Here is a 14,840-nt window from a genome sequence, read left to right on the forward strand (position 1 = left end):
TGTTTTTTCTTGAGAATTTCAGTTTAATGGAAGTGTGATGTTAGTGAAGTAATCTTGACAGTATGCATGCAGACACTGTTCTTGAGGCTGATCACTATAATTTTTTTCAGAATGGTATCGTTTCCAAACAGCCTCTTAAACCTTTTACTACTCCTGCTCTTAAAAGTCCATTGTATGACCTAATGCCTCTCTGTGTTTGATGCTATAATCAATGCCTTACAACGTGCAATATGTGTTTTAACATTGAGACTGCCTGTAAAATCAGTTTCAGACTTTGAAAACTTGATTTCAGTGGACTAATAAGTCCCTCCCAAAAAAAGTTAAATGCATCACAAGTTTCAAAAAAAGCCATTTTAGGGCTGTATAACCTCAAGACTTAACTTATTCCAAAGTTCAAAACAAATTCTACATCTCAGTGTGATTTCTAAGTCTAAATAACTGAAAGCTGATGCTATGTTTTGGAGTTACAGGGCATCAAAATTGTTCTAGTGAATATTACCATGTCTCCCTAATAACATACTTGGAAGAACTGGGACTAGAACCCTTGTCCACTGCTCCAAAATATTTGGTTCTGCATGTGAGACAACGGGAGATTAGTTCACGGTTTTGGAAGTTTCAGAGTACCAGCCGTGTTAGTCTGTATTCGCAAAAAGAAAAGGAGTACTTGTGGCACCTTAGAGACTAACAAATTTATTTGAGCATAAGCTTTCGTGCGCTACAGCTCATCACAGGTTAGAAAAAAAATGTGCCCATACACCTGTACCTACTGAAATAAACAGCAAAAAAAACCTTACTCTTTATGGCACTTGGAGTAGCATTGGCTCCGTAACTGCCATTGAAATTAGAGGGAACAGTATGTGGTCCTCACTTATCTACAACAACAAAAATTCAAACTTGCTTAATGTCAGGCTATTTTGAAATGTAGTCAATGCATGGGTTCCTGGGAAATTTAACTGAATGGAAAGGTTGAAGGAGTAGGAACAAGCTATTGAGCTATCACAAAACAAAGCAATATTGGACAAAACTCAGTTTCAAATCTTTGTCAAATTGTAGTGAGGTGGGCACAAACTGATTCTGTGAAGCTTGAATGAAATACAAAATTCTCCTTTGAACTGTGAAAGCAATCTTCAAGCCAAACCATTTTACAAGCCGGTATAGGGATGGTTAAAATAGAGTTCCATAATGGAAACTTGTTTTACTCTGAATTAAAGAGAGGCTCCTTCTACATAGAGGTAGTTTTTCTGTACAGTTTTCAGGTGTATGTTTTGCTTGGTATTTTGATACTATATGTCCAGCTACATATAAGCAGCCACAGATATCTTAATCTGCAACCTACCATCTCCCACAGTTCTGAACATCTGGGCTGCTTTCCTTTCTGTGCAGCTTCCCAGAGATAGATCAGTGGTTTGGATCTGCATGTTCTGGCCACCCCCACTCTGCTCCTACTTATCTCCAGATTCTCAACCTGCATGACAGCAGACAGTGGTGAGTCAGACAGAAAGAGTCCTTACCCTGCACTGTGAACCGTTTCTGGCTAGCTTCTGGGCAGGCATGAGCAGACTTCTCCCTCTCCAATGTTTCTCCTCTCTTGGTCAGTTAACCCCTCAGGTGTATAACCCTCCCTGTGACTCCACTTCAGCGTCTCCCTGTGGGCCCCTCTGTTCCTTGCAGACATAGAGCAGCCAAGAAGGCATGGGGTTAAATCCTCCCTATGTGGAAGGCAGCTTTCCAGAGGGTGAGTTGTGTTCAGCCTGCACCCATCTTCCTTACCTGATTCTGGTATGGTACGGTAACTGTGAGTCAGACAGGCAGCTGGGGTCCCCAACCCACCAAAGCAGCTGTCACTCCAACAGGGGGGAAATGGGTTAGGAACCCCAGTTCTCTACTCGTTTCTGCCCTTTCCACTACTGAGGTATGTGGACCAGAAACTAAGATGAGACCACCGCAACAGTAATTCTTATAACTCCTCAGTGGCTAAGGAGACCTTGGGTCTTGGACCTGTTGGAGCAGAAACTGGAATTCCCCACTCCAGCTTCCATGGAGACTGGACATGCTCTCGCAAGGTCCTCTTCTAAATCCAGCTGCAAAATGGCTTCAAGTAACATGCATTATTCATGCACACTATACCCTTTGGATGCTTGCAGAAAAGGGTGGTAAAAGAGATATTGCTGCACAGATGCCTCTTCCCCCTGTAAATCTCACTTAAACACTACCCTTCCCTACAATCCATCTCTCATTTCCTTTCCTTTCTTTCAACATTCTGCTGTCTTCCTTATACCATACCCTGTGTGACTTCTATTCCCTGCTTGTCATCTGCTTACCACCACCTTTGGAATTCATTGTCACCATCACCTCACTTGATCTCTTATACAAAGTCTCTTATACAAGAAACTTTTCCTGTGGACAAATTGTTCTATAGTTGTCCACTATAGGCTTTCTTTCATTTTTTATCAGAAGCACTGGGAACTAACCCCTTTGCAGAGAGAGTGTGGTAGTCTCAAATCATGTGGAAGTCAGACATGCTACAAAATACTAGAATACTACAAATTAAACTTGTAGGGTTGAATTTCAGTTCATCCTTCCAACCCTACGGTATTCCAGCACTTTTTAAAAATGTGCAACTTAGATTCTATCTTATCCTTAACAAGTGCTCTAGCATCACCTGTGGGCAAAAGCGCTTAAAAGTTAGTATAAACCATCGGAGCAGAGGTAACTGTTTCCTAATTTACCAGAACTTTGTTAATGTAGATTTTTACCTTGAACATATTTACTTTATACACTAAATTACTACTTACTATAGACACTAAATTTCTGAAAATATTTTAACCAAAATCTCTAACTACCAAAACTAGAAACTAATTTGTAACATCATGGCTGAACTATCACTTGTGCTGGGTGTGGGGATACAGCTACACAAGAGCCCGTTTGTATGAAATATAACTTTCACTCTTACGGTGTAGCTTTAGTACAGATTAAGTGTTCTGCTAACCTGGTCTACCTGCACATTGTCCATGTTTTCAGTTCACAAATAAAAGAGTGGGTTCAGAAGTGGACCTGCACAGCGTTCTGAAGTGTTTGCAGCCCTGAGCTGGGTGACTGACTGAATGCAGCACATACACTGCTGCCGGGCTTCTGGTTCTTAGAAGTGTCAAGGCCTCACTTTGTAATAGGAAATGAGTTACGTGAGATTTACTACAAGTTTGCTGCTTTTTTTTTTTTTTTTTTTTTTTTTTTTTTTACCTCAAGAAAGAAGGGCCCATAAGTTTACTTTGAATTTCCTACTTGCAGGGTATTTTTAGGCAGTCCTGTTATCTTTTTCATTATTAAATTAATTGAAATATTACTTGTGATCCTTTTATATTTTTATTTCTCTCTGCAGTCTGTCCTATCATATTTATTGTGATTTGTCAAAAACCACCTGTTTAAATTCTGGGCACTTGCATAGTATCTATAAGAATATGTAAGTCACCATAAATGTGATTGTCAGGATGGAGTGAGGAAGTGACCTTGGTGAGCTCCCACTTTCCCCTTCCTTAATTACCAGTGTGTGTGTTTGTGGTGTGCTTGCTTCTTGACTGAACTATGTAGTGCAGTCTGTTTGTATGGGGGACCATGTGCTGAGCCTAGCAGCCTGCTAGGCAAGACTGAAAGCTTCTTAACGAGGCTTTGATCCCTAAGCCCTTTAGCACCCTTAACCATGGGGTGGGGCTACTAAGAGAGAACAGGGGTTTACAAATGTTATATGGGGCCTTCAGAAGTTTAAAGTATCATGGAAAGTATGATACAGTGGTGGGTATACCACATTTACTCCTCTAAGGCTTCTTCAAAGTCTCTTTCATTTATCCTTATGTCAAAGCAAGTATTTTACAGAATGTAATGATTTGAAGCTAGCAGTGGCTGTACTCAAAATGCTAGCAGCGTAGGACTAAAAAGGATTTAAAAAATGAAGAAAAGTTAAAAACTAAGTTTTTTTTACAAGCTTTTAGTTTAGGATTAAGTAAAAACAGGAGTATTTTTTGAAAGTCCATCTTAGAAAGCTGTGTGGGGAAAAGTACTAGTCAAAGTTCACAAGCTTTATTCCAAAATCTTTGTTCAAGTTTCAGAGACCTGATTGTCTGAGTCTTAGAATACAACATCCTTCAGAGCTTAACTGCAAGACTTTCAAATATCTTTCCACAATCCCTACAGACCTACAACTTAAGTTTAAAAATATTAATGCTTCCATTTTCAAAACCACTATCTGGCAGCTGAGTTTGCTGTAGAAGTGGTCATAATTTGCAGGCAGAACAAGCATTTCAGAATGTAACTCATCTCTATATTTGGAGTATTGCTTCATAGACAGATGGTGTCACAACTTCTACAAGTTGTGCCCATCTGCATCATGATTTCATAAGCTTCTTTAACAGGGCCTCCAGGGTGGCAGGGAAGGGGCAGTTTGCCCCGGGTCCCCCATTTGTGAGGGTGCCTTAAATTGAGTGGCATTGTGACCTGGAATGCAGGGTTGCAGCATTACTCAGGTTTGGCCAGGCCATCCCTGCGTCCTAGTGGGAGGGGCAGCTGGGCTAAATTTGAGTGAGTGGTGGTGTGACCTGGCGTGTGGGGTGATAATGCCTGGCGCGCTCACGAGACAGGAGTCACTGCTGCGGGGGTTAATGCGGTGGGCTGTCTTTCCAACCCCTCTCCTCCTTCTCAGCCTCCCCTCATTAGTAGTAATATTTTTTGAAAGGGTAGAGACCTCAATTTCCCATTTTGGGCCGGGCCCTCAAAAGCATCTGTGCAGCCCTGTTCTTTAGAAATCTCAACATCAGCTGTACAGGGGTTAAAAAGATGTGGGAAGTAGATCTTCAAACTTGCATACGTCGAGACCTAATGAGATGAGGTATCGTCCAACAGGAGAGAAATTTCTAATATTTTAGCTTTCACAGACTTAATTTTATTTACTTTACATAGAATTATCTACACTGCAGTCAGCCTTTCCAGTATAAAAGTATATCATGTGTATAATGGGAAAGTGAACCAAGGTGGACAATGGTTTTCAACAGTAAGTGCGCATGGAACGGGAGTTGAAAACAGCTTAAGTGTTAGTGTAAGACAGAATACAACTGATTTCAATGTCACTTATAGCATGGCTAAACTTGGGTTCTGACAAGTTCCTTCTTGAAAACAATGACTTGATTCCATCAAATCTCTATCAAGCATTCTAAAATGTTATTGCAAATGACTGTGTTCTCTTCACACCAGCATTTAAACTGTTTTTATTAATGGTTCAGCAAGAGTTCAATTTCCAGATAGAGACAGGGCTTTAGAAACAATTATCGGTGGCAGACTTGTAAACAAAACCAAGTGACACATCTATACCTTTTATATTAATGCCATTCCCTGCCCCCCTCCATCTCATAAACAGCTTCTGGCTGCAGATTTGCTCCTTCATAGAAGAGATTTTGAAGATCCCAGCTGACATGTACAGCAGCCTGGTAATCCTCTAATCATCTGTTCTCTGAACTAGTATGGAGATGTCACTGAAAAGGCTTGTTGACAACCTTCTGTCTATAGCATTAAAGATAATTCTGGCAAAACTGTGAATATCTTAGTCAGGTGGACTTTAACACATGGCTGACATGTCATGGTGACAAATTCAAAAAGACAAATTCAAAAAGAAAAAAAAATTGCATGGAAAAATACTTCTGTTTTCCATTTCGCTCTGGGTTAAACTAACTAAATCAGGTTACTGATTAAATCTTTGTAACCTCTTTTGAATCTGTTTCCAAATTTTTTTGTGTTTTTTAAAATAATGTCTTATTTTAAACTTATATACACACAATTGTACTTTCCATACCGATTGCTATGCTGTATGCTATTTTTGTATATGTGTTAAAATATTATTTCTTGTATAAGTGTATATTCATAAATACTGTAAGAAATAATACAGATTTAATCAGTTTAACTTTTTGCAGACATAGTTATAGGCTTTGATTTGACAGGAAACAAAATGGAAATGCAATGATCAAATACCTTAGTAAGTGTCTTATAAGTTGTTACATTAGTCTTGAGCAGTCCTTGCTAGAATAGTTTAAATGTTTTTTGTATTGTAAAATGAATACTAAGCCCAACTACACTGTTGTGTTACATATGTAACATAATCTGATCCTGAAGAGCTGCTTAATCCACCTTTTTAATAATAGTAGATTAAGAGATCTATACTCCACGGTGACACAATATATTGAGTTAAAGATCTGCAGGGGAAGATTTATATGATCCATTGTAATAGCAAAAGGAAACATCATAATGTTGCAGTGTCAACAGTCTGAAGATTGCCTGCACTGTTTCAATGCATGCGACAATGAATCAAACCTTAATGAACACCCTTATATTTAAAAGAATTGTAAAATTTACTGAAAGAGAGGTGTCTGGAATAAAAGGGGAGGGTACATACATACAAATTAACATTTCAACAAAATGTAATGTTAAAGACCTAGAATGAATTAAGTTTAAAGGTGTTAAAATAATGTTTGTGACACAAGCTAAAAAAAGCCAAAGTATTCCAAATTAAGACCCTCTCATCCAAAATGGTAGTTGCAGTTTTGCAAGTTAACATTATTATAAAAAGACCATCAGACTTCAGAACATAGGCGTCTCCAGCATTTTCCCTGCAACTCCCTCTCCCCCCAACCAACTCTCTCTTGTCCTCAACTACTAAGCCTGTGTTTTTTATCTTGTGGCCCCAATTCTCACTATCACAGTTGCCACAAGTACTCCAAATAGTTTAAAAAGTAATCAGTATGGATTGTATAAACCAAGATGGATTGCTTTAAGGAGGTTTTAATCTGTTTAATAGAAAATAAATTTTAAAAAATCAGCGGAATCCAGGATGAATTCACTGACATAGAAAATTCTAAACCAAACCAAGAAACATCAATTTCTCTGACTGCCATAAAGCAGATCTCTGCTCTTCTTGGCTGGTGAGAGACCAATCAGGCCCACCACTAACAGAATCAATCAACATTTCTTTTATGGGAACCTGTCAGTGTCAGGTCCTGAAAATAGCTAGCCAACCCTGAAAACAACTCTTGGTGCAGGAAATCTCTACAACTACTGCCCAGTCCCAAACACTCTCTCGTTAGGTAGATCACTTAGAAAGTAGTGACAAAGGATCTAAAGCGACAAATAACAAATTCTGACATATTGTGCCATTTGCTATTAGGATTTAAAATGGATCATGGTACAGGGACATCCAGAGTAGCACTAATGGACAACTTCCTCATGGAAACAGATAGTGTTCAAATCTCAATTATCATAATAGGTCTGACTGCAGCTTTCAACATAAATGAAATTCCTGGGGTCAGAAGAAAAGTACTGTCATATATTACAAATTGGCTAAGAGACAATTGTATTCATATTTTTATTTAATTTCTTTAAATGTATGTGAAAGTACAAAAGGAAGCCATCCCAAATTCTAGGTGCCCCTGCTATAAATAATAAAAAACAAAGTATTAAATTAAATGGGGAACAGAACACAAATTCCCATCCCCACATTTATCTAGCCCCATTAAAACCAATCCAACCATGCAGATAGATGCACCTTGCAGCATTCCATGAAGGTAAGCAAAGCAGGGCTATTTCGGGCCCATGGGAGATGAGTGGGTGCGGGGAGTTTGTTCCCAAATTGACAAGCTCTTATCGAGAATGAATACTCCACTGCCAGCCCCCTTTCCAATCAAAGGGATCCAGGTCAAGCACATCCACTGATTACAGCTATAGCAGAATGGCACGAGTAGGAAACTCACTCAAATAGGTTCTGAGCCATTTAGCATTTAAACTAAAACCTTAAATTCAGTCTGTAAACTGATAGGCAGCCAGTACAAATCATGGAGCAGACCTGTGACCTTCTGCCACTGAGCATTGCTTAATAGGCAAAGAAGTAGACCTGAATGATAAATTTTCAACATGGCAAAAGGTTAACACTTGGGTATCCCAGGGACCTGTATTAGGGAATGTGCTGTTTATTATATTCATCCGTGATATGTGAAAGGGTTGGACAAGGACAGTTCAAAATTGCAGGTGACATAATATTATTTAGGATAATCAAGATCAGCGCTAACTGAGGTGGATGGACACCACAATTCATTTTATTTGTTTTCTTTAAACGTTTAACATATGATGGGTGTCTACTCAGTGCCCTGGGTGCCTACCCTATACATTACAAACCACAACATAAACATAAATGAAGTGCTGCCCAAATATATAGATAGCCACATTAGCCTGCACCCTCCTCAACAGTCTTAAAGCAAAGGAAAAGATGGGTTTTGTAGCATGCCTGGAAAATTAAAAATATCTGGGCGCTGACAGACTAAGGTGGGGGAGTGCATTCCAAAATCAACCCCTGACAATGGCAGATGAAATACAGTGTTGACAAATGCGAGGTAATGCACATTGGAAAGAACAGTTTACACTACTCATCTGTATTGCTGGGTATTAAATGAAGAGTTTGCACTCATGAAAAAGATCTGTGCCTCACAGTGTAAAATTCAATGAAAACATCTGCACAGTGTACAGTAGAAGTCCAAAAGCAAACAAAATGTGAGTATGTATAAAGAATGAGGTAGAAAATAATATGGAAAATATTAGGATGCCACTATCTAAATCAGAGGTATACTCTCGTCTGGAATACTGCAGTCAATTCTGGTCATCAGACCTCAAAACAATACAACAGAAGTAGAAGTGGCCCAGGGATGGCTGATAAAAATAATTAGAGGCCTGGTAACATTTCTGTATGTGTATAAATCAAAAAGATTGGGATTATTTAGTTTAGAGAGGAAGTGAATAAAAGGAAACATGATATAAAATAATGAATAGTCTATAAAAAGATAAGTTTACCCCTATTTATCCCTTCTCATAACACAAAAAACAGGGTTCATAAAATAACTGTTTCAATTATATTGAAAGGCAACATTTAAAATTCATAAAAGGAAATATTTTTATACAACATAAAATTAACCTGTGGGACACATGGCCATTGGACATTACTGAAGCCAAGAACTTATTAGGATATTTTTAAAAAAGGATTATTCATGTAAGGGTGGGATTTTCAAAAGTGCCCTGAAGTCAATTCACTGAAGTCAATTGGAGCAGTTAGGCTAATGCTAAGCACTTTTGAAAACCTCACCCTTATATAGATAGAAAACACCCACAATTACATCATTATACCTATAATGAAGGAATAGAAATCGTCCTGGTCCAGGACATAAGCCTGACTTGTAACTGTTTGCTATGGGGTTTCTTCCCCCTTCTCTGAACCATCTGGTGTTATTAGGGTTCTACATTATTTTATTCAATGTTTTATGTGTAAAATTTGTACTGTCATTATAAAAAGGTACACTGCTTAGGTGAAAAGAACATTGTCATAGGCAAGTGTGGTGAAGTTGTAAATGCATCCCCCCTTCCCGCCCCCCATTATTTCTTACAGGGAAAAAATTCCCCGGGATACATTGTTTTGGTATCCATTGCCCTTTTCAAGAACGCAACCCCAATGTATACAGGGGAACCCCTGTAAGAGGTAACAGAATTATTATTTGTCTTACAATAGTAATGAGAGACCACTCAAGCAAGCTTAGAGCGACATTGTGCTAAGCCCCATACAAACACATAGTAATAGATAGTGCTTGCCCTAAAGAATCTAAATAGACAAGACAGGCAAAGAAAGCATGATTATTCTCTCTTTACAGATAGGCAACTCTAGTTAGGAGCAGAAGAAACCAAAGCCCCAGGAACTGTTGTACTAGAGTGAGGGGGCAAAATGGGGGCCAGTCAGAGCCATCTGTTCACACAACTCCCCCTGGAGTAGGGAGACCACTTGTCCAGCTTGGAACAGGATAGAGCTCTTTTGTGGTGGTTTGGTGGTTTCTGGTACAAGAAGAAGTGAGAAAAAATGTTCTCCTTAACCTCTGAGAATAGGACAAGAAGAAATGGGTTTAAATTGCAGCAAGGGCAGTTTAGGTTGAACATTAGGAGAAACTTCCTAACTGTCAGGTTAGTTAAGCACTGGAATAAATTGCCTAGGGAGGTTGTGGAATCTCCATCATTGGAGATTTTTAAGAGAAGGTTAGAAAAACTCCTGTCAGGGATGGTCTAGATAGTATTTAGTCCTGTCTTGAGTGCAGGGGACTGGACTAGATGACCTCTCAAGGTCTCTTCCGGTCCTACAGTTCTATGATTCTTTGTCTGTAGTTCATGATTCTCTGCCACACAAGTATTTATACTGCTGCCCAGGCAGAGTGGAGAGCTGCAGCTGCTGGCCTGGTGCCCAGTTCTGAAGGCAGTGCCATATCAGCAGCAATGCAGAAATAAGGTTGGGGTGGTAATTTGAAATATGATATTTGTCAATATCACTTTTCACAGCAGACTTAGCACCCCATTGCTACCTTTACTTCTGCACTGCTGCTGCCTCCCTGAGGCTGACAGCTGGAGCCCTGATGCTGCCTCCAGGTGAGGGCTTGAGGTGGGGGTGGGGGTAAGGATGGCCCAGCCCAGGCTGCCTCCTGGTGAGAGACTGAGATGCGGGGAGGGAAGGAGAGCCCAAGCCTGGACAGTGGGGCTAGGATTGCCAGGCCCTGGTGGCAGGGCTCCGGGGTGTGCACGGCCCTTCTGCATGAGCCCAGCTGCCCAGGACTGACAACTGGAGCTCTTTAAAAAAAAAAAAATGCACACAGCTTGCACCTCTCTTGATATTCCCACTCCTCCCCTGGGAGGCCCACCCCACTGGTTTAGATCAGTTTTTCTGAGTTTTTCTGTAAGTCAGTCAATGAACTTGAAATCTTCCACGTGAAGAGGTCATTCTTAAAGGGCCCAATCCTGCAAGGTGCTTAGCACCCTCAACCTCCACTGAAGTCAATGAGAGTTGAATGTGCTCAGAAGTTCATGGAAACACTCTGCCCCTTACAGGATCAGGCCCAAAGTTACATTTTCACCAGAGGAAACTTTAATGCCATTGGCCATCAAAAGTGATTTCCCATCTCAGGGAGACACACAAATATTTCCAGGATTGATGTAGACAGATATCTATTTTCCAATTTCACACAATAAACCAAGGAGAGCATCCATTTGCATCCAGAAAATCAAAAGGAAGGTCCATCATTCTTTGACTGCTAAGAAATCAAAGTAAATGAACATCAAGAGGTCACTGATATGAAGTAGCCTGAAGTCATCCTAAGACAGCAAAAGGTCACTTCTTTTTATATTCAAAGCATGGATTCCTATAAAAACAATTTACTTTTACCTCCAATGGTCATTAATAGTTCTGTATTATCTCAATAGTTTTCGGTCAGTCCCCATAACCCTTCTTTACAGTTGTACAAATACCTTATTCCTAGTGATATAGCATTAATATAATGTTATGAGATCTGAAAAGTGCAAAACTGCTCTCTATCCCTTATTTTGCATTATTGCTTGCACTGTTTCAGCTGAACCAGTGTTATCAACATTAGGAGCTCAGGTCTACATTAGTGACATTTGCCAATAATGGCAGTTAAGGGAATGATTTTGTTCATGACATTGCTATACTGGCAAGAGAGTGGAATCCCCAACATTGGCGGGTTTTAAGAACAGGTTGATCAAACACCTGTTAGGGATGGACTACGTATACTTGGGTCTGCTCCAGCAAGGTGGGCTCAACTAAATGGCCTCTCAAGATCTCTTCCAGCCCTGTATTTCTATGGCTACATCTACACTACCCGCTTGATCAGCGGGTAGTGATTGATCTATTGGGGATCAGTTTATCGCGTCTAGTGTAGACATGAGGGAGAGAGGCAGAAGCGGAGCTGACGGGGGAGCGGCGGCCGTCGATCCCGTGCTGCGAGGATGCGAAGTAAGTGATTCTAAATCGATCTAAGATACATCGACTTCAGCTACGCCCCCCAGTGTAGACCAGGCCTATGATTCTAAGCCCTAGCCTGGATGCAGTTAAACTGGCATAAAACTGCCAATATAGCTTTTTTTACTCAGGAACAGGTATGAGCTATCCTGCAAAAACTTTTTTGCCTGTGTAAACTGCGCCTATACTAGTGGAGTTTGCCAGTATAACTATACTAGTAAACCTTTTCTGGTGTAAACTAGGTTTGCCTGCAGACACTTTTTTCATCACCATCATTATTAGCTGTACTGATGTAGAACCTACAGGCTCCAACTGAGATCAGGGGAGAAGTTAAGCCCAGCTCAGACCCAAGCCCACCTGACCCAACCAAGTCATTTTCTGACTCGACCAAACCCTTCCCCTTGAACCTGAGTCAGTGCCACTGCTGCCTACTGCCCATTGTGTCAGTACAGTGGTGAATTCATGATCTTCTCGTGCTGTCTACCATCCCCTGCTGCACTATATGTGAGCTGCAGAGTGAAAGGCACTGCAACTCCTCAGCACATTCACTTTGCAGCATACACAGCGCAATGAGCTGGTGGCAGCTGGCAGGAGTGGGTCACACAGCTGCCACTATGCTGACCCCATAAGCAGGAAAGCCAATCTGAAAGGAGCCAATTGCTTTCCCATGCGACCTGGACCTGACACTTGTAGTCAGGTCCTATCGGGTTTGGGTTGGGTTGCAGGGCTCTAGATCATGGCCCCTTTATTCTAGCCTCTGTACATACATTTAGGGCCAGATTTTTTCACCCTTATTCATTCCCTCCTCCACAAATGGCCCCAAGAGGACTGCTTGTGGAGCCATGTGCTACTAAATGTTAGTAACAGAATCTGGCCCACAGTTAAAAGAATCCCTGCCCCAAAGAACTTCCAATTTAAATAGTCAAGACAAGCCAAAGATGGGGAGAAAGGACATAGTATTATCCCCATTTTGCAGTTGGGAAACTGAGGCTTGGTCTACACTAGAGTTAGGTCGACATAAGGCAGCTTAGGTCGACCTAATTATGTCCGTGTACACACTACAGACTTGCTCCAGCCAATGTAAGTGCCCTACTACATCGACATAATAACTCCACCTCCAGAGAGGCATAGGGCTTATGTTGGTGTAGTTAAGGCAACAGTGTCCATGTAGACTGTGTACACTGCATGACTTACATCATCTTTTCTATTTCAGGACTCTATGCATGGAGCCATGAACTTGACAAGAGAGCTGGGCTGTCCCCAGGGCAGGTGGGGGACTCCAGTTAGAGCCTAGATGACCCTGTGCTCCCTGCTCCAGCTGGGCTGGGCCCAACCCGTTCCAAGCCTGGCTTCCAGCCCAGCTGCTGCCTGGAAGCCCCAGTCTGACCCAGAATGGGGCTTCCTAGGCTCCCTGCTGACAGCAGGGCTGCTGCCTGGAGGCTCCCCATGTGGAGTCCTGGTCTGCACAGATGCTCCCTGCCAACAGGAGCCTTGCTGCACCCCAGGCTCTTGGCTCCATGCCTGGAGTTTGGGTGGCTGAGGGGAGCTGGGAGCCTCAGGGCAGCCAACAGGCTCCCAGCGGGGATACAAGGCCACAGCCTGGCTGGGAGCAGGGAGCTGGTCAGGCACAGCCTGGTTCAGAGCTGGGAGTGAGCCTTGTGGCTGCACTGAGGTTCCCAGGAGCTGCCCGGACCGTGGATGCAGACGTTGCAGCTGGGAGCTGAGAGCTGGGGGAGGACAGCCGAGGTCCCAGCAGTGGGGAGCCAAGAGCTGGGGAGCAGCCGGGCTCTGGGCAGGCTCTCAGCCCCCCACTGCCCTTCTAAGTCAGCGGAAACATTCCTTGTGAGGACATGCACCGTCGACAGAAAAAGGGTAGCGTGGACATGAATCACTGCAGTAATTAGTGTGGTGTTGTAAGTCGACCTGAGTTGGAAAGATTAAGTGACCTCCCCATGTCAGCCAGCCCCAGGTCTGATTCACATGCTGCAGAAAACCAGTAGCCAACTACAATAGGGCTCCTAATAGTGGTTTAGACAATGCCTTTGTTTCTCTGCTAATTACATGTTGTCACTGCAGGCCCGGCTGCAGCACTGCTTTGAGGGGGGGTATTGCTGAAGCAGCACAAGTCCTGGGAGGGTACAGCTGTACCCACCACCATGCTTGCTATTGCCATGGAGGTTGGGAATAAGCCGAGGCTCATAAGGGCATGTCACCCCCTGGAGCTGTGTCCACACGGTGAGGCGGGGTCAGGGGACCCATTGGGAGCGGCTCAAGCAGTACAAGGCTCTTGCGTGGCCAAGGTCTGAGGGCTGATGGGTGTTTAATGAAGAAACACCTCTACGAGTGCTGGCGAGGGCCCAAGCCAGTGACACGGTACCAAAGTGGACCAGGCCCAGCAGCACCTGCTTTGTGGCTACAACCTCAAGGGCACCAAGGGACCCACCATCAGCCCCACAGCGCTGCCCCTTCCTGCTGCGTGTTTCCCCAGAAACTCAAATTGTGGGGCGGATAGAAAACGACTAATTCAACACTGCGGGGATGGGGGTGGGGGAAGGGAAATCCCGAGGGCCCTAGGAGACCACGGCCAGGGGGCCCGGTTCAGGCGTGGGGCTCGCTGCCCCGCTCCTCAGGGGAGGCGGCTGCGGCCGGAGGGAGAGCCATGGCGCCCCCGGCAGGCGGCGGTGGAGGGGCAGCAGGGAGCGGAGCAGGCCCCGCCCGCCGGCCGCGCAGAGCACAGCGAGCCCCGAGGCGCGCCCCTGGGTCGGCCAGGGCCAAGGAACCCTAGGGGGGCGGGGCCCGGCCGGGGGGATTTGTCGCGTTCGTGGCCCAGGCTCCTGAATCCCAAGCCAGAAAGGCAAAGAGCCCCCCCCCCCCGGCCCCACGTGTCGGGCAGAACCGGGGCCCACGTGACGACACCGCCCCCTCCTGCGAGCCAATCAGCGCGCGGGCGAGTTCGTGCTGTTTCGTTCGGAGC

The sequence above is a fragment of the Dermochelys coriacea genome, chromosome 1 (assembly GCF_009764565.3).
Source record: "Dermochelys coriacea isolate rDerCor1 chromosome 1, rDerCor1.pri.v4, whole genome shotgun sequence".
Lineage (NCBI taxonomy): Eukaryota > Metazoa > Chordata > Testudines > Dermochelyidae > Dermochelys > Dermochelys coriacea.